The sequence below is a fragment of the Callorhinus ursinus genome, unplaced genomic scaffold (assembly GCF_003265705.2).
Source record: "Callorhinus ursinus isolate GAN/ISIS: 27379988/994484 unplaced genomic scaffold, GSC_fseal_2.0 scaffold2, whole genome shotgun sequence".
Classification (NCBI taxonomy): domain Eukaryota; kingdom Metazoa; phylum Chordata; class Mammalia; order Carnivora; family Otariidae; genus Callorhinus; species Callorhinus ursinus.
Window position 1 is genome coordinate 70,115,097 of NW_027397064.1, and position 18,350 is coordinate 70,133,446.

General features: G+C 42.3%; 1 long non-coding RNA gene and 1 other non-coding gene across 3 annotated transcripts in view; both read left to right on the forward strand.

The window, feature by feature from the left end:
• The window catches only part of LOC141374782 (uncharacterized), a 29,035-nt gene extending 15,038 nt beyond the window's left edge, over positions 1-13,997 (forward strand). The window contains exons 2-3 of one of the 2 annotated variants that reach the window (XR_012381900.1): positions 594-673; positions 13,450-13,997. This is a non-coding gene — a long non-coding RNA (uncharacterized lncRNA). Of the gene's footprint in view, positions 1-593; positions 802-13,449 lie in introns of those variants that run through there. The other variant, XR_012381899.1, reaches the window with a different exon arrangement.
• LOC112813118 (U2 spliceosomal RNA) lies at positions 1,843-2,034 on the forward strand. Its single transcript, XR_003205454.1, has one exon. It is a non-coding gene; the product is annotated as a U2 spliceosomal RNA (small nuclear RNA).
• Positions 13,998-18,350: the final 4,353 nt, after the last annotated feature.

The window sequence follows — 18,350 nt, forward strand, 5'->3', positions numbered from 1 at the left end:
CAGAAATTATAAGGTAGACAAGTCATCCCCCTGTGCCCTGTCTGAATCCCTGATGCACAGAAGCCATGAGATAATACATGATGACTGTTGTTTTAAGCCACCAAGTTGGGGGACGATTTGTTACACAGCAAGAGATAACTAATGACACACCTGACCACCTAGAAGTATCCTTGCCAAAAATTTGAACCTGAGTCTGAATATGCATGTATGTTTAATGACAGATTTAGAAGAAATAGAAGAACAAAGGAATGTGTTAAACAAGTACACCACAGGGATGCAATTAGCAAAATCCAGAATATAGGAAATTCTACAGCACAAATTACCGAATTTCTTCAACTAGTAAGTTGGGGGGGGAGGATGAGGAGAGAAATCTAACATTAAAAGAGACTTAGAAGGTATGACAGATTGCATTATTCCCAATTTTGTGGCCCTCCTTTTTGAGAGAATTATGCTTCCCTTTTCCACACTGACATCAGCTTTGGCCATGTGATTTTCTTTGATCAATGAAATGTGAGCAGATGTGTTATTTGCTACTTCAGAGCAGAAATTTTAAAAGTCATTGTATTTTAACCATTTCTCATTCCATCTGCCAGGAAGTGGGTGTATCCTGAACGGGGACTCATTCTTCAGACCATGGCCAGGAGTGAAGAGTCTGTGAAGCTGATTCACAATGGTAATTCATGTGAGCAGGAAATAAACCTGAGTTGTTATAAACTGCTATGATTTGGGGGCTGTCTGCTACCACAGCATAACCTCATGTAATCTGCCTCTTGTAAGAAATGTTTCAATCAAATAAAACAGATAAACCTTATTAGGATCTCATTTTATGAAACCATTGTAGAAATTTGATTACTACGATTTGGAAATTTCCCATGATAAAAAGTCAAAAAAAAAAATAGTCTAGAGGGCGCCTGGGTGGCTCAGACGGTTGAGCGTCTGCCTTTGGCTCAGGTAGCGATCCCAGGGTCCTGGGATCAAGACCCACATCGGGCTCCCTGCACTAAGCAGGGAGCCTGCTTCTCTCTCTCCCTTTGTCTCTGATGCCACTTCCCCTGCTTGTGCTCTCTCTCTGTCAAAAAAAAAAAAAAAAAAAAAAAAGTCTAGGGGCACCTGGGTGGCTCAGTTGGTTAAGCATCTGCTTTCGGCTCAGGTCATGATCCCAGGGTCCTGGGTCAGGGTCCTGGGTCAGTATCCCTGCTCAGCCGGAATCTGCTTCTCCCTCTCCCTTTGCTGTTCCCCCTGCTTGTATATACACGTGCTTTCTCTCTCCCTCTCTCTCTCAAATAAATAAATAAAATCTTAAAAAAAAAATCTATTCACTTGAGCCCCAGAGTTGTCCTGGACTCCCAAAGAGGTACAGAAAATATGCGAGCTGGGGGGATGGAGCGGAATGATTAAGTTTAGGGAGTTGGTACATAAAGGAGGGGTTTGAATCAGGCCTCAGGAAGAAGACATCAAAACCTAATCATTTCCAGGGCACCTGAGTGGCTCAGTTGGTTAAGCGTCTGCCTTTGGCTCAGGTCATGACCCTGGGGTCCTGGGATCCCTGGGTTGAGCTCCCTGCTCAGCGGGGAATCTGCTTCTCCCTCTGCCCCTCCCCCCACCCGCCACCCCTCGTGCTCGCGCTCTCGCTCTCTCGCGCGCGCTCTCTCTCTCAAATAAATAAAATCTTGAAGAAAACCTAATCATTTCCAGTAAGAAAGATTTTTCTTCAGGAGCATTTTAACAGTTCAGAGCAATATCAGGGCAAGATTCAGAGCACTGAAGAGGTGTGGGGAGCTCTGGAGGCTGTAGCTTCCACCTCAAGTGTGAAAGGGAAGGGTGTGGCTTAAGTAGAATCATTTCTCTTCTCTGCCTTTTAGCTAAAATCAAATGCAGTATCTGCTTTCACCAATTAAAGCATCTGATGTGTTCTCTGTCCATGTGCTGGGCATTAAGTTACTGCTTGGAATTAGGAGATGGGTTGAGAGTTTGCTCTATCCACTCCCCGCGCCAGCCTGGAATTGCATTCCTTCTAGGAATGATGCATTCCTTTGAGTTAATGAAAGATGGTTTTCTATTGTTCTCCTTGTCTCCTACAAAGTGCTCTAATTCCCTCTTCCTGAGGCTCCAGACTGCATTTCCACCCTTTGCACTGCAAGGATAGAATTTCCTCTAAGCGGAGTAGACAAGTAACAGAGCCTGAGCCACCTGGCCAGTACCACCTCCAAGAGAATGTTGTATAAGAGGGCCGCTTGGGTAGGGGGAGACCTGAGCTGAGAGAAAGAAAAAGAGGCTGAGTTGAGCCAGACCCCAAGTCAAGAGACTATGTGGCAGGATATGTGCCCCCACGGAGGGTGAAGATGGGCAGCTAGAGTGGGGAATAAAATCAACAGATTTTTTAACAAGGGTGAGAGAGGCAACAGCAACCTTGGTCGTGGCACCTCCTGCCCTCCTGCCCAAAGGAGTCAAGTGAGGACATCCCACCTCTCATTCCTTCCCCCAAACCTCAGGTGGTCCTCTCTAGGAAAGAAGAAGATGGGTGTGTGAGGGCAGACACATCTCCCACCCCCACTCCCGCTAGATTGACACTGAAGTTTTGTGTTGTTTTGTTCTTGAGATTGAAGTTGAGAGATGATGAGGAGGACTGAGCGTTAGAAATAGGACTGGGAAGGGAGCCCACTGCCCAGGGATTCCACCGGAGGGCGCTGGTAGCGGTTAAACAGCTTCATGCTTACACCCCAGTGAATTGCTATGCCTCCAAAATTGTGGGGTTCCTTCATTTCCCCTAACAACACAATAACGAGAAACAAAAACAAAAACTTTGGTTTGGGTGTTTAGTGATACACCATCCACTTCAGATTTTATTTATTTATTTATTAAGTAATCTCTACACCCAACATGGGGCTTGAACTCACAACCCCAAGATCAAGGGCTGTATGCTCTAGGGACTGAGCCAGCCAGGAGCCCCTATACCACCCACTTCACACTAGACAAACTCTGTCTTGGCAAATGCCCTTCTTAAATCTTTCCTGCCTTCTGCCTTCTCTCTCTTATCCCGCAGAAAAGCTATGCCCCCTGCTGCCCTCTGTGCAATTAACTAGAGCCAAACTTATGTACCATCCAGGACACTAAAAATAAATATCTATATTTTCTTTTAATATTTTGCCTACTGTGACCTACTTTTAGCTCAGTTTCATAAGCAAGGGGATGAGGTGTGTCCTAAATAAACATGGCATTGAATTCTGTTCTACTGTTTTGGCTGCATGGCTTTTTAGCATAAACCAAAGTTGTTTTCTATAGACAGTAAGAATTTAAAAGATCTTCTGTATCAATATATTGATATTTAAGCTTCATCAGGAATCTATTTCTTTGGGGACCATTTCCCACTGATAATCCTGGTATTAAAGAGCTCTAGTGTCACCTCTAAAGTGCCTGAGTCACATGTAGAATCACAACCCACCACGTGTCTGAAAACACATTTTTCAGCAATTATAAAATCAAGAGCTGTGAAGATTTCTTGCAAAGAGAGTATTTCATCAGCTGATGTTATTTTAATTATTCATCTTTAATGAGGAGTCTATGAATGTCTTCAAAAAATCAGACTTAATAGGTAGACTGTCACCTAAAAAAAAAAATCAAGTTACGGTCTGAGGGTTTCATAGGCATTGGGTGATTATTGTTATAATTTAAATACTTCAGTATAGACAGCAAGATATGTGTGAGTGCTTTAAAAATTAGTTTTAATATTCACCCTAAGAGTTGTTAATGAATACTTTAAAGCTCTCATGGGGAATACAAACTCCAGGGGGTGGTTTGTGAGCACTGAAGGGCTCTCATTAGAACTTGGCCTTCAGAGGGGTGCCTGGGTGGCTCAGTCGTTAAGCATCTGCCTTCAGCTCAGGTCATGATCCCAGAGTTGTGGGATCGAGCCCTACATTGGGCTCCCCGCTCTGCGGGAAAAGCAGGCTTCCCTCTCCCACTCCCCCTGCTTGTGTTCCCTCTCTTGCTGTGTCTCTCTCTGTCAAATAAATAAAATCTTGGGATCTGTGGCTACTATAGCTCCTTGAACGTTTCATTTCTGAATCAACACTAGAGGATTTATTCTTTAGTGTAAGAGATGCTAGAAAGAACTTCCTATTAGTGAAATGCGTGATATTTGAGGTACGTGTACTAAACAGGAATCTCACCTTTAAAGGAATGGGGCATAAGTTTTGGATGAGTCCAGAACAGGGCTCTCAGCTTGGGTGCTCGTTTAGTTCTATGCTTGCCACTTAATGCAGAATTCTGTCACCTGAGTCAATGAGAAGTGTGGCTGGATCCTGCGTTAGGACAACATGGTATCTGGTTCAAGCAAACATTTCTTGCAAGGTTCTGGTCGGGAGCCTTGAGCTCAGGGAGCATACAAGGACTCTTTTTTTTTTTTTAAAAGATTTTTATTTATTTATTTAATTGACAGAGAGAGAGAGAGAGATAGCGTGAGAGGGAACACAAGCAGTGGGAGTGGGAGAGGGAGAAGCAGGCTTCTGGCTGAGCAGGGAGCGTGATGCGGGGCTCGATCCGAGGACCCTGGGATCATGACCTGAGCCGAAGGCAGTTGCTTAACCAACTGAGCCACCCAGGCGCCCCGCATACAAGGACTCTTATGCTTGATTGCTAATCAGTATTTGCACATGGAATTTGGTCAGACACTGACTTTCATGGACCTCACCACCCAGTAGTCCTATGGAGGGCAAGAAGCCCCTAGCTCTATGGATGCACATTGGTAGAGACCCCACCAAGATACTGACAATGGAATGCCACCAAACTGGCTTAAGCCAGTGAACCAACATTTGGTCCACAAATAATTACCATGAGATGTACTTAATGAAAAAGAAAAAAAAAAAAAGAGGACCAAAAGAAAATGTACTTACAATGACAAAGATTCAGGAAGATTCATAGAGAAAAATGGGAGTTTTGTCTGCATAACAATAATAATGTAAATGAATTATATAAGGCTTACTACATGTCCTAAACTCTCTCTAAACATAAACATATACATGTATTCATTTAATACTTTCCCCAGCTCTTTGAAGAAATACTATCATATTCTTTTTTTTTTTAAGTTGTTTATTTATTTTAGAGAGAGAGAGTAAGCGGGGGAGGAGCAGAGGGAGAGGGAGAATCCTGAAGCAGACTCCCTGCTAAGTGCGGAGCCTGATGGCGGTCTCTATCCGAAGACCCTGGATCATGACCTGAGCCAAAACTAAGAGTTGGTGGCTCAACCGACTGCGCCACCCAGGTGCCCTCTATTATCATATGCTGAACTGCGTTTTACTCTCCAGCAAACGGGCACAAAGTATGCCTTGCCCTAGATCTTACAGAGTGAGTAAGTGGACAAGCAGTGATTTGAACCCAGGCAGTCTGACTCTAGAATCCAGGCTCTCCAGTCTCATCCAGACTCTTTGTTTTAGAAATCAGAGTCTCCTTTCTGAAACATAGCCATCGCTATGTGACCAGGAGCCACAGGAGTTTATAGAGTTAAAGAAAACTGGACTTGCTATAAGAGCCCAAGGGGAAAACTAAGGAATTCTGTGGTTTTCCTTGGCTAGAGAAAAGGCCCTTGCCAACAAGGGGTCTTTCTGTCAGGCATCATTTGGGCAGCAGGGCTTCTGCAATGAATTAAAAATAAAGACCTGTCACTTGGTCGATGATGTGTATAACAGTTCTCCTAGACGCAACGAAGCTGCCGAGTGTTGTAAGACTTTGAAAAAGGCAGGCAGCAGACAAGCTGTTTTTCTCTCTTCCACATTTTGCTTCCTTCCTTTTCTATCTCCCTGTATCATTCCATGCTAGATCAACCGTTCACACACGTGAGGTTACTAAGGTAAGTCGCTGCAAAATATCCCTGGATAAAGCCATATTTTTCTCTGTTCTTTTTGATCTTTTCAATCCCTCAGCCAGGGCAAGAGTTGGATAATCTTTTTTTTTTTTTAAGATTTTATTTATTTACGAGAAAGAGAGAGAGAGTGAGAGAGAGAGATCACAAGCAGGGGGAAGGGTAGAGTGGAAGCAGACTCCCCGCGGAGCAGGGAGCCCGACGCGGGGCTCGATCCCAGGACCCTGGTTTCATGACCTGAGAAGGCAGACGCGTAACCGACTGAGCCACGCAGGCGCCCCAGAGTTGGATAATCTTATCACGGGCACAGTTATTCGGCGAACTCTTTACCTGCAGCTATTAATCTGATCTTGTGCCTTGCTTTTGCAAGTTCCTCCCTGGGCATAGTTCTTCAAGGAGACGGAAACCACCGGCCCACAGCCGGCATTTTATGGATGTCCTTTACCATTTACTTGCTTTAATTCCTGCAACATAATTTTACCCACATCTCACAGAAGCGAGTGTTTGGAGGTCCACTCGGGACCTTTTTCCATTTCCCTGTCATGGAGGGAATATGGTGTGCATCTCCTCTGATTCCCCATTTCAGCTTAGTTCTGCGTACACTCAGGATCCTGGCAAACTGCTCACTCAGCCACATCACAGAACTGCAGGAAACTAACCGTGAGCTCAACCGACTAACATCATGGCTCTGGGGGTGGCCAGATCCGCAAGCATTTCAAGGTTCTAGGACTTTTAGGGTTCTTATAACTGTTACTTGGTAAGTTGCGAATTCTTTGTAAAAAATCCCCAATATTTGCATATGTCAGTTTGATTTTATATAAAAATATAATAATTTATTTATTCATCAAATTTGAATTGAGACCAGGAATTGAACCCAGCGCTGGAAACACAAGAGAAATAGGATCTGGATCCTGCTGGTTTGTTGGGAATCGTTTTGCTTGTAGGGAATAGGAATCCAGCTTAAAGTGGCTTAACCAAAAAATGAAATGTATTGATTTATATAACTCAAAAGTCTGAGCATAAATTTCAGGCATGGGGCGCCTGGGCGGCTCAGTTGGTTAAGCGACTGCCTCCGGCTCAGGTCATGATCCTGGAGTCCCGGGATCGAGTCCCGCGTCGGGCTCCCGGCTTCGGCGGGGAGTCTGCTTCTCCCTCTGACCCTCCCCCCTCTCATGTGCTCTCTCTCTCTCATTCTCTCTCTCTCAAATAAATAAATAAAATCTTTAAGAAAAAATAAAAATTAAAAAAATAAATTTCAGGCATGGATGGATCAAGGGAGCTCAAATTATTTCATCAGGACTCCCTTTTCTCTTTTCATCTCTGCTCGTCTTTGTCTCTCTGTGTGTGCTGGCCTCATTTCCCCTTACTAAAGATAGCCTTCTCCGATATAACCTGAGCCAATGGCTATAAGAAGCTTCAGCTTAAGTCATTCTTAGGGATCAAAATAGCAGAGGAATAGAAACCCCCTCTCCCTCAGAATCCATCTAGCAAAAATCAAGGAAGATTCTGATTGGCTGCAGTTGATGGCATGCCCATTTGATTGACCACTCTGACCAGGAGAATAGAATATTCAAATCGGCCATACTTAGGTTACCTGCTTCCCCCTCAGATGAGGAAGGTTCAACTCCAGTTGTACCACATGAAATGCATTTCCCACACAGAGAAAGGGGTGATGGATAGAGAAAAAGAATAGATGTTCACTGTGGTAGTCAGCCTCAAAGAAGACCCCAAACGATTTTCACCTCCTGGTGTTTATATCCTTGCATAATCTTCCATACTGTATTATGGCTAGCCTGTGTGACTAATAGAATCCTGCAGACGCGATGGTGTGTAACCTTCAAGGCTAAGTCATAAAAGATACCACAGGCTTCACCTTGCTCTCTCTTGGATTACGGGCTCTGAAGGAAGCCACCCATCATGTTGTGAGGATGCACATGCCGCCCCTGAGGAGATCCCTGGGGAGGGGAACTGAGGCCTTCTGCCAACAGCTAGTTCCAACTTGGTAGCCACTTGAGTGTGCCATCTGGAAAGTAGTTTTTCCAGCCCCAGTTAAGCCTTCAGATGTCTGCAGCTGTGGCCTACACCTTGACCGCAACTTCGGGAGAGACTACCCAGCTAAGCTGCTTCTGAATTCTTGAACTGCAGATTCTGTGAGATCTGTGAGATCATAAATGCTTATTATCCTCTAAGCCATTAAGTCTTGGAGTAATTTGTTCCTCAGAAATGGGAACTCATACATCCAGGCAGCTCGTTGCCCAGCCTAAAGATGTAGACATTAAATGACTAACTTTAATTTGCGAGTGGGAAAGGAAGGTGAATGGAGATGGAAGAGAAGCCTCTGTGCATTTTTATAGGAGAGACCATCTTTGAGTTAGGCTCAAGGAAGAATGTGACGAAGAATTGAATCCAGGCCAAGTGAAGAGCCAAAGGCTCTGAGACTTGAAAGTGAGCTATGTGTTCAGGGAAATGCAAATAGAATAGTGCAGCTGTAGTTAAGGCAGTGGTTCATCAGAATCACAAGGAGGATGTAAAAAATATACAGATAGTCAAATCCTAGCCCTAGAGAATCTGATGATTAGGAAACAGTGGTTTGGGTTTGCAAGGCTGTTTTTGGGTTTGGGGTTGCTTGGTTAGCTGTTCGCTGTGAAGATGTGAGTCTGGTACAGTCTTTGGACCACATGCTACAGAAAGTGGAAAACATAGGCTCTTGGAGCCAAATCAATCCTAATAAAATAGGATATGAATGAGCAGGTAGAGTGAAGTCCAGGGATCTGCATTTTAACAAACACTTTGGGAAAATTTTATGCATACTAGTGCATTAGTGTATAAGCTTGAGAGATGGGTGACTTGTGGAAAACCCAGGAAAGAATTGTTTTGTGGAAATAAGGACAGTTTCAAGGAGGTGGTAAATTCAAAATTGGATATACATTTATGCCATAATGATGTAAAAATATGCTTAAGTAAAAAGACTAGCAGGAAATACACCAAAATGGCCATGGTTGTATTATGGTGGTGGCAATTGTAGATACCGGGTTTTGGTTTTTGTTTTTATTTTCTGTACTATAGGTACATTACCACTATAACTTAATGATTTTTCAGAAAGTTTAAGGAGCTGTGTTAATGATGTGGAGAAGTCAAGTTGGACAAGGGTTGAAAAGAGGTCATCGGCCTTGGCAAGTGGGAGGCCATTGGAGACCTTTGGATGAGGGGTGGAAGCCAGATTACAATGGTTGGATTCAGTGGATGGGGAGGAAGTAGAGGGAGCCAGTTTAGACCACTAGTTCAAGAAGTTTGGCAGCAAAGGCAAAATTTAAAATAAAATTGTTCTTTTTTTACGGACTATAAAAGTAATACTGTTCATTATATAAAATTGGGTAATTCAGAATATTAAGAACAAAATAATAATCACCCATAATTCCACCACCAATGCTAAACCATGTTAACAGTTTGGTATATTTGTTGAACGTTTCCCCTTCACAACAGTGCTCTGAGGTAGAGAATGGCTCAAAATCATCCCCATTATTTTCAGTTGAGGAAACCAAGGCTCACAAAGAGATTTTTTTTCCTGAAGCACTAGAACAGTCCATAATAAAAAGTGTTTCGTTTCCATAGTGCTTTCACTTGCATTTCCTGGTTGCTCTGCCCCCACCCCACAGCAGAATTGGCCAGTCTAGCCCTTTCCTTGTGCCCTCCAGTGTCCTGAACAGATGTTTCAGCCACAGTGCCTCTAACATTCCACGGCACCTATGGATTTACATTCTTTTTTTTTTTTTAAAGATTTTATTTATTTATCTGAGAGAGAGAGAATGAGAGATAGAGAGCACGAGAGGGAAGAGGGTCAGAGGGAGAAGCAGACTCCCTGCCGAGCGGGGAGCCCGATGAGGGACTCGATCCCTGGACTCCAGGATCATGACCTGAGCCGAAGGCAGTCGCTTAACCAACTGAGCCACCCAGGCGCCTGGATTTACATTCTTGAATCACCCACGAGGCCTGTTCTTTCTGAGAGTAGGACCTAGGTCTCATTCATCTTGGTATTCCCAGATCCTCGCATAGCATTTAACACAGAATCATTGCACAATACGTTTCTGGAATGACAGGTAATGGGCGATGTGTGGTACAGTCATGATGCAGTTTTCATTCTCAGTATTTCCTGTGTCTTTTTAAAAGCTCCCCATTCCGGCAGCAGCTAGGGTGTTCTGCCCACAGACTGCCTGGGGGTAAGAATAACACAGTAGAACCAGAGTCAAATGATTGGCTTTTGACCTTCAAAAGCTCAGGTGGGGTATACACAACACATTTAGAAGAGTGGCTGAAGGACTGTATTACCCTTGACTACATATGGTCAAATTGAGAAGAGAAAGGAAAGTTGACAAAAAAGGAAACAAGTGAGACACTGGTGTCAGTTCCCTCTCAGGAAAGAGGCCTGGGGAGTCCCTGGTGAATCCCACCCTGCTGAATCCCATTCCAGAATAGAGCTTGCCCAGTTAATAGAACATCCAAACTCTCCCTGCTTCGGTGTGGCGTTAGAAGAATAGGGAAGGAATGGCCATGTAGAGAGTCTAGACCAACACAGTGTCCAAAAGAAATATAATTTGAGCCACATATGGAATTTTCAGTGTTCTCGTAAGTAGCCACATTAAAGAAAGTAAAAAGAAACTGGTGAAATGAGTTTTAATAAAATATTTTATCTAACCCAATATATTCAAATACTATTTCCACATGTAATCGATACAGAAATCGTGAATGAGCTATTTTGTATTCTTTGCACGAAGTCCTTGAAATCTAGTACATATTTACAGTCATAGCACATCCCAATCTGGAGGAGCTATATTTCAGTTTCGTGTTTGGCAGCCACCTGTAGCTGGAGGCCATATTACACAGCACAAGTCTGGACAATCAGACCTAAAATGGCCCCATGGAATGCCTAATCTCCCTGATGAAAATTGGAGCCATAGAATATTTATTATGTGCTCAAGAATACATTGACAAGGCCCCAAGAACCAGGTGACCTAAGGTCATCATGTTCCAGGCTGAGGGGAGCCTGATCTAGCACCAATCGGCATGCACTGAATGGACAGAGGGCCATCTGGATGTCTGAGTGGATGCTATGGACATGGTAATCCAGGGACCCAAGACCCTCCTCCCACACATGTTTACATTCTATAAACCCCCAGGAACTTGGACACCACCCTGGGGAAAGGTAAAAGCCTATCCTAATCATGATTAAGTATCCACCATATAGTAGAATAGGGCAGGGCTCAAAGGAAGTTCTATACAGAAAAGGAAAGGTACACTTATTTTGTGGACGAAATTCAAACTCACTACAAAAAAAAAATGAATGAACATAACTAGGATTGAGGCTATTGGAAGCCCTATCTGCTATTTTCTTATAGGCTGCCAGAAGGTGATTTATTTTTCTTAAAGATTGATTTATTTATTTGAGAGAGAGCATGCGGGGAGGCGCAGAGGGAGAGGGAGAATCCTGAAGCTGACTCCCCAGGGAGCACCAAGCCTGACTCTGGGCTTGATCCCATGGGCTGGATCCCAGGATGCTGAGATCATGACCTGAGCTGAAATCAAGAGTCAGATGCTTGCCTGAGCCACCCAGGTGCCCCAACCAGAGGGTGATTTAAAGGAGGTTGTGGCTATTCATCAAGCCAATGTCAGGAAAAAAAGGCGGGTGGGATGGCGCTCTTCTATTAAAAGATACTCAAGAGACATAACAACCAAATGTTAATATATTGAAGTGCTGTATTGACTGGATCCTGATTTGAACAAGTAAACTTAAAAGATTTTGAGGAAATCGAAGAAACTTGTATTTTAATTGGGTTATTAGATGATTGCTAATTTGGATGCTATTCTGTCGTTATGTAGGGAAGTGTCCTTATCTCTTTGAGATGAATATAAAAAAATTAGGGGTAAAATGTCATGTTGCTTGTAGACTACTGTTCAAAGCAGCCTTATTCATAGTAGTCCCAAAGTAGAAAAAAATCCAAATATCCATCAACTGATGAATAAATAAAATAGGGTATATCTAAACAATGGGTTGTTATTCAGCCATAAAGTATTGACTCATGCTACAACATGGGTAAAGCTTGAGAATATTATGTTAAATGAAAGTAAGTAGCCAGTAACAAAAGACCATATGTTATGATTTCACTTATACGAAACGTCTAGGGCAGGCAAAATGTATAATAGAGGCAGAAAGTAGATTAGTAGTTGACTAGGACTAGGGAAGTGGTGGGAAGTGGGGTTAACAGCTAGAGGATTTAAAGTTTCTTTTTGGGGTGATGACAGTGTTTTCAAATTGATATTGGTAATGGTTAGACATATCTGTAAATACACTAAGAACATTAAACTGTGCTCTTTAAATGGGGGAATTGTATGCTATATGAAGTATACCTCAATAAAGCTGTTTTTAAAAAAGAAAAGAAGGGAATCATGCTCTGTAATTTTGTTTAAAACAAGGAGGAAGTAGGGGTGCCTGGGTGGCTCAGTTGGTTAAGCATCTGCCTTTGGGCTTGGGTCATGATCCCGGGGTCCTGGGACCAAGCCCCACGTCGGGCTCTCTGCTCAGTAGAAAGCCTGCTTCTCCCTCTCCCTCTGTCCCTCCCCCACTTCCCCCCCCCCGCTTGCTCTTTCTCTCAAATAAATAAATAAAATCTTTAAAAAGATACTAAAAAAAATAAAACAAGGAGCAAATATAGCAAAGTTAACATTGTTAAATCTAGGTGTTGGATATATGGGGGCTCATTATGCTATTCTAACTCTTTGTATATTTGAAAAATTTTTTTAATGAAGGAGGGTAGTGGTTCTATTTAACATCCATGCCCTTGGGCATACATTTGAGAAGGCATCCCCTTGCCTTTACTAATTGCACAATAAAATGGAGGAAGACAGGACCTTCCTCTCTTTTGCAGGTGCCTGCAGTGCAGGATTGCCTGAGGGACAGTAAATATTATTTCATTTTCTCTACTACTGATAAACTCTGGGGAGCAGTCAGGTGCTATCTGGAGAACCAGGCTCCAGGGGCTAACTGATAGAAATGACCCCTCACACTTCCCGGCCACCCCAGAGCTAAAGCAGAGCAGCATCATGGAAGAGAAATGCAAAGAAGGGAGACAGAGGAAGGAAGGAGCATTAGAGTTGTGTCTAACTGTAAGAAAATGTTATTTATAAAAAGAAAATGCCAGGGCGCCTGGGTGGCTCAGTCATTAAGCATCTGCCTTTGGCTCAGGTCATGATCCCAGGGTCCTGGGATCAAGCCCCGCATGGGGCTCCCTGCTCAGCGGGAAGCCTGCTTCTCCCTCTCCCACTCCTCCTGCTTGTGTTCCCTCTCTCACTGTGTCTCTCTCTGTCAAATAAATAAATAAAATCTTTAAAAAAAATGCCAGAAAACTGAGAGATTATAAGACAATCATTTGCTTTATAGAAATATTTCTAATGCTCTATAAAAACATAACATTATTTTCAGTAATATATGCAAATACATGTAATGATAAAAGCCAATAGTTGTATGTAGTACTATGTTCATTGTTCCACGTTCCGTAGAGTTCACTCGTTTAATCCTCACTATAATCCCCATTTCACAGCTGAGACCACTGCAGGCTGAAAACCCGCACAACGAAAAGACAGACCACAGCTTCCAGTGTCATGCTCTTAACTGCTACACTTGACCACCCCCCTTCAGTAAGACACAAAAGGGCTGTTCCCCTCCCCAGAAGCCACTACTGCTATCAGCTTCCTGGGGATCCTTCCAGAAGACAGATAATTCTTTCGCAGGCTCATTCAGGCCCATTTTTCAATCTGCAGTTTGGAAAATGGATTCAAATGCTCCTTTTCGTCCACACGGTTAGTTCTGACCCATAAACTCTTAAGTCCCGCAGGAGAGGCACAGCCTGTTACATTGCCACCTGTAAGCCCACAGACCCAGGAACAAGGGGCCTCTGATTTAGTAGGCTTCTCCCTGCTGGTCCACAGAGCCGTTAATCTTCTGCCGGGGGGGCAGCATTTGACAGCTCCCAAAGGTCCCGTGAAGTACTCTTTTCAAAGTGAAATTCTCAATCAAATAAACTTGAAACAGACTTGGTCTGGATCCAGGTACAGACCTGGCCCCCCCATCCCCCCAGGCAGCAGTTGGCTACACTTCACTTCCTGGGTTTTTTGAATCCTCTGGTGCAGACTCCGTTTTTTCCTTCAATAAAACAGTGATTTAAAACCTTCATTCTTCCTGTTTTAAAATTGTGCCAAGGCATAATCATTCTGTCTTCACCAAGGAGAACACAAAAATCAGCTAGGGCCCTGAAGCCGCTTCCGTGGTGGATTGTCAGGTAAATACTTTCTTACACCCACCCCACTGCTTTCTGAAAAATCTTACTTTTATCCAATTAGAACTATTTTTTCATTCCTCCTTTTTTCCCCCCTCACTTGAAATTTTATTTTGATTCTAAGTGTTCACTTTCCCCTTAGACATTCAGATTATTCCCACTTTTTGGTGAGTGCCTATAGGTTCTCCTCACCTTTACCAGGGTTTTGATGGTGACCATAAAAATAAAAGTTTTCCTTCTTTTTCTGTGAACTCTAATTAAAAAGAAAACAATGCAAAGGATGATTTCTTGTGGCATAGTGGTGGGGGAAAGGATTTGTGAGGGGCAAAGGTGTACAGTAAATTTCTAATATCTCCACAGTTTAGATTCATAATATTTCAGACAAAGTTCAGAACAACCATAAATAAGTAATAAGAGCATTGCGGATCTTGGCCTCAGCCCACGAGTACAAAAGTTAAGGGCTGTCTTTCCACCTGATTGAGGGATCTCAGATGAAATACCAATTCTATTGATTCACTTAGCAAATATTTATTAAGGACCTCCTCTGTTCAAATACTAATAAGGGTAACAAAAAACTTTATTTGGTTATCAGGACAATTTATTTCTAAGACACTAAAATTCCAGATAATTAAGACTAGCCAGGGCCCCTGGGTGGCTCAGTTGGTTAAGCGACTGCCTTCGGCTCAGGTCATGATCCTGGAGTCCAGGGATCGAGTCCCGCATCGGGCTCCCTGCTCAGCGGGGAGTCTGCTTCTCCCTCTGACCCTCTTCCCTCTCGTGCTCTCTATCTCTCATTCTCTCTCTCTCAAATAAATAAATAAAATCTTTAAAAAAAAAAAAAGACTAGCCAAAAGGACTTAGTACGTAAGATGCTGTGCAGAGTGATTTTATTACAATTTTACATTGTCTTTCAGCATTTTCCAGCTATAAAATTGTTTTTTTTTAAAGATTTATTTATTTATTTTGAGAGAGTGAGAATGAGAGAGAGAGAGCACATGAGAGGGGGGAGGGCCAGAGGGAGAAGCAGACTCCCTGCTGAGCAGGGAGCCCGATGCGGGACTCGATCCCGGGACTCCAGGATCATGACCTGAGCCGAAGGCAGTCGCTTAACCAACTGAGCCACCCAAGCGCCCCCAGCTATAAAATTGTTAAAGGATAGATTTCTGAAAATGGTAAAATCATGACTCTCGAGCAGATATAAAATGAACCCATGTTAAAGATTTTACTTAATTCATTATTCAGGGAAGAAACTGGAAATACAGTGTAACTGGTTCAAAGGAAAAATCAAAAGAACCACCATTTTATATGGAGTAAAGAAATGTTGAAATGAGTTTACATAGGGACACAAAACTGGCATTTTTCACTTAGGTGGGGGTTCAGGGGTGTGTGGGAAGTGAGTTTAAACCACCACACCACAATTCTACCACAGAATTTATTTGCATGACACCAGATAATTACTTTGCATTGCTATCACATATCTACAAGTTGAGTTATAAAATAGCTCAGTGAAAAGGTTGAATCAGATAAAGCAAAGGGTGTGCTCTAAGAAATACAATTTTTCATGAGAAAGATCCAGTTATCTCCTCTGCTTATTCTAAACTTCCTTACAGAATGAATTCCCCAAATAAAAAGTAAATAAAAATAAGTAATGCTATTCAATCAGTGTTTTCCCAGAGCTAGGTAACATACTAAGGCCTTTACATACGTTATCATTAGATGGATATTAATATTACCATTTGACAGATAAGATAACTGAGACTAACATGCCCAGTAACCCGATATTTACTTATTTATTTATTGAAGTATAATTGACATACAGTATCCATTAGTTTCAGGTGTACATCATAGTGATTTGATATTTTCATGTATTATGAAATGATCCCCATGGTAAGATACCATCTGTCACCATACAAAGTTATTACAATATTATTGACTATATTCCCTACATTGTACATTATATCCTGGTGACTTATTTATTTTATAACTGGAAGTTTGTACCTCTTAATTCCCTTCACCTCCAACCCCTCCCCCTTCCGGTAACCAACAGATTGTTTCCCGAATCTACTATGAGTCTGTTTTTTTTTTTAGATTCCTCATATAAGTGAGATCAGTATCCAATATTGAAGTGAAAGCGACTGATTCCAAAGCTTTCAACAGTTTTCAAAAAATATTTAAGATGATGACAAAATTTTTAAAAATTAACATACAGTAAAATTGACATTTTGTTGGTATACAATTCTATGAATTTTAGCACATGTACAGATTCACGTAACCACAACCACAATCATGATACAGGACTGTTCCATCACCCCCAAAATCTCTCAGTGCTACTCCTTTGTAGTCCTACCCTTTTCCTACCCCTGGCAACCACCCTCTCTTTGTTGCCATACTTTTGTCTTTCTGAGAATATTAAAAAAATGGAATCACACAGTATGTAACCTCTCAAAGAATTTTTAAGTTTTGAAATAATTATAGATTCACAGAAAGTTGTAAAAAATAGTGCGCAGAGATCCTGATACTCTGATACTCACCCAGGCGCCCCCAATGCTGTAATCTTAACCTGACTGTAGTGCAGTATCAAAGCCAGGACATTGACCTTGGTGCAATCCATAGCCCTCATTCCATGTTCATCAGTTTTGCGTGCACTCATTTGTGGGTGCGTATACAGTTCTTGTACAATTTTATCCCATGGGGGTTTGTGTCACCACCACCACAATCGAGACAGAGAATTGTTCCATCACTGCAAAGATTCTTGTGTTACCCCCTTGTAGTCGCAATTTTTGGAAGCCTTTCTTTATATGTTCCTGCTCCTTTTAAAAAAGACCTACTATAATGTAATTAAACAGAATTAATCCAATCCTTTTTTTTTTACTATAATGTTTGTTTTTTTAATGACACGATTATTTTTAGAGATAAATAATATGAGGGGTGCCTGGGTGGCTCAGTCGGTTAAGTGTCTACCTTCGGTTCAGGTCATAATCCTGGGGTCCTGGGATCGAGCCCCACGTCAGGCTCCCCGCTGAGCAGGGAGCCTGCTTCTCCCTCTCCCTCAGCCTGCTGTTTCCCCTGCTCATGCTCTCTTACTCACTCTCTCTCAAATAAATAAATAAAACCTTTAAAAGTTATTTTTGTCACATAGAGAGGGTGTGTTAAAAAGTGATCTGTCCCAGGTAGATCACTATGCTATGTGCGTCATTATTTGGAAACCAGAATCTTGGACTTGCCTAGGCCTCAAGGTATATAGTAGTTCATCACTAAAAATGAGTACAAACTCTTTTACAGCTGTTGAGCCAAATGGCAGAATCTTAAAATAGTTTTTCTTCCTCAGTAGTTTTTTGAAAAACAAATTTTATAATAAAAAGTATAACATGTCAAACCTATAAAAATGTCATATTTTGGCAGTAAATAGATGAACTAGGAAATGGAATAAATAGAATCTGTCCTTAAGTTAAAAAAGACTTAAGGGGAAAAATAGTTTCCAAACCTATAAAATTTTAGTGCTTCCTTGGGGCTTTTTCTCCCCCCATCTAATCAGATCTATTATTATTATTATTATTTAAAGATTTACATATTTACTTTTAGAGTGAAAGAGAGAGAGAGAGCATGCAATGGGGAGGGGTAGAGGGAAAGGGAGAGAGTCCTAAGCCAGACTCTGCGCTGAGCAAGGTGCCCAAAGTGGGGCTCGATCCATGACCTTGCCATCAGGACCTAAGCTGAAACCAAGAGTCAGACACCCAACTAACTGCACTACCCAGGTGCCCCTCAGATTTATTATTTTAAGGTGAGAATGACTACAGACACTCCGTCTCTATTTTTTTTTCTATTTGCTTATAAATTAAAATCAATTTTTTAAACATCTTTTTTTTAAAGATTTTTATTTATTTATTGAGAGAGAGAGAGAATGGTAGAGAGAGAGCATGAGAAGGAGGAAGGTCAGAGGGAGAAGCAGACTCCCTGCTGAGCAGGGAGCCTGATGTGGGACTCGATCCCGGGACCCCAGGATCATGACCTGAGCCGAAGGCAGTCGCTTAACCAACTGAGCCACCCAGGCGCCCTAAAATCAATTTTTTAAAAGATTTTGTTTATTTATTTGACACAGAGAGAGAGACAGCGAGAGAGGGAACACAGGCAGGGGGAGTGGGAGAGGGAGAAGCAGGCTTCCCGCG